This window comes from Eurosta solidaginis, chromosome 4 (assembly GCF_040869045.1).
Source record: "Eurosta solidaginis isolate ZX-2024a chromosome 4, ASM4086904v1, whole genome shotgun sequence".
In the NCBI taxonomy this organism is placed as follows: domain Eukaryota; kingdom Metazoa; phylum Arthropoda; class Insecta; order Diptera; family Tephritidae; genus Eurosta; species Eurosta solidaginis.
The window spans coordinates 26,019,027-26,021,641 of NC_090322.1; positions in this window are offsets into that span (position 1 = coordinate 26,019,027).

The following is a 2,615-nucleotide window of genomic DNA, read 5'->3' on the forward strand; positions in this document are numbered from 1 at the left end:
AATTAATGCAAATTATATGTGTATATGTGTTGTGACGTAATAAAAAAAAAAGACAAAAAAAAAAATTTAAAAAAAAAAAGTTTTATACTATCGAAATACAAAATTAAATTTAAATCTTACAAAAAAAAAAATCTATGAAAATAAAGATTTTACAAAAGAAATAATAGAACAAAACGAAAAGCGGAACGAAGAGAAATACTAATATTAACATATTAAGTGAACGAAAGAGGAACATAGAGAAATACTAATATTAATATATTAAGTGAACGAAAAGCGGAACTGAGAGAAATACTAATATTAACAATGGTATAAAAAGAAAAGGAACTAAATGCGAACGGAAATGTCAAAGAAACATAAAAATATTCAGTAAACAGTCGTGAGCGGAACAAAACGAAATTGGAAAGTGAAAATTAGTGGAAGAATTTTGGAAAAAGGAAGCTACTGAAATCAATAATGTCCCTCAACTAAACTGCAACAGGGTAGTCAACTATTGAATGGAACAAGTCAGCACTGAATATTAGCAATAATGAAACAATATATTACGAGCGGAAATCATACACTACTATAACAACAACAGCGGAACTAATAATGATTGCAGAATTGGGTATGGCGCACAGTGTACGAAACATGTAGTTTAGCAAATATAAAATAAATTTTTTTCTTGAACTAAAATTTTCTTAATTTATATTATTTACACTTTTGCACATTTATTATAGTACCACCACACACATGTACTCATTACATATTTACATACAAACTATTACTAATATAATTTATCTAAATATTTAACAATAAAAAAAATTAAAAAAAAAAGAAATAAAATTTAAATAATAATAATAATAATTAACATTTTACTAAACTTTATTTTAAATATATTAAAATATATTAACATATGTATGTACAAGTGTACGTGTTAATGACAGTGGGCTGGTGTTGATGAAAATTTTAAAATATTTCTTTTTGTTTTTATTTGTTTTTGAAGACAAAATTAAAACAAAATAATTGAAATAACTAATTGAATTCAAATTATTTAATTTTTCTTTTTGAAAATTTACTTTTGCCCTACTGTCCTATATTCACATGTGGTAAAATTTACTTTAATTTAATACAAGCTTTTTATATAAGGCAGTGTGTGCGTAAAATGAATATGTTACTTTTGAAATAAAGCGATACAATTTTCAAAGATGTGGCTTGAAAGCGATGCGTCAGTAATATAAAAAATTTATTTATATATAGTATTAAAATTTTAATGTCTCCGAAACAATGTTTTTTTTTCCCCAAATTTTGTAAGCTCAGCGGAAATTTCATTTTATTACGATAAATTACACGGGAATTCTTTTACTATTACATATTCAATATTCAATTTAGTTTGCTTTTGTTTTGTTTTTCTTTTACATGTGCGATTCTAATAGTCCACATACATTTTCAAATGCTAGAATAGAATTTAGTGCAGATATAGATTCTTTATTTGAAGACTTTTTAGGGTTTGATAACACAAATCATTCTACGCAAACTTCATCTTCTAGTTCGATTTCTAATTTTGACCTAACTTCAAATTCTAATTCTTATTTTACTTCTGATACTATTTCAAATTTTAACGATTTAAACATGGCTACTCTTGAGCAAAAGAGGTCATTCATTAGTACTTGTGCCTCGATTATTCGAGAAAACTATAGCGGTGATCCGTTATCACTTGCCTCGTTTATAGATAAAATTGATTTAATAGAAGATTTAACTGATGTATCTTTAACTACTACATTTATATCATTTTTAAAGTCGAAACTCGAAGGCAAAGCTCGCGAAGCTCTACCAACGCAAATAGATTCTATTAGTCAGATTAAAGATGCTTTACGTAGCAGAATTAGGCCAGATAACTCGAAGGTTGTTGCGGGTAAAATTGCGGCCTTAAGGGTAAACAATAATAATTTTACTGATTTTTCAAAACAAGTAGAAGATCTTTCTGATTCGCTAGAACGCTCTTTGATCATCGAAGGTATGACACAGGCAAAAGCTCATGAGATGGCGGTTGAGCAAACTGTTACTGTTTGTAGGTTGAACAGTCGTTCAGATATGGTGAAGTCTATCCTTGCATCAACAACTTTTAAGGATTCAAAGGATGTTGTTGCTAAAATGATTATTGAGCGTGAACAGGAGGTAAAAGAGCGGCAGGTGTTAGCGTATCGCTCACGTCCGATAAGATCTAATAGTTTTCGCGGGAATTTTAGAGGTAATAATAATTTCGGATACAATAACAATTTTAGATTCAATGGTAATGCAACTAGACCTAACAATAATTTACATTTTCGAAATACTAATTACAATGGAGGTAACAATAGGTATAATAATTACAACAACAATTACAATAGAAATAACAATCGGTCTGTAAATAACAGTAATTCAAATAATCAACGTTTAAATAACAGGAATTCAGTCAATGTTCGTTCTTTAAATGCCGAAGCCCCTCAGGAGCGAACACTGAGGGAGCAGGTGCTATTGGGTTAAATTCTTTTAAATCAATATATTGTCTAAATTTAAATTATTCTGACTTCATCGAAGTCAACTGTAGTGATTCTTATAAAATATGTTCTTTTCTTGTAGATTCTCAGGCAGATATT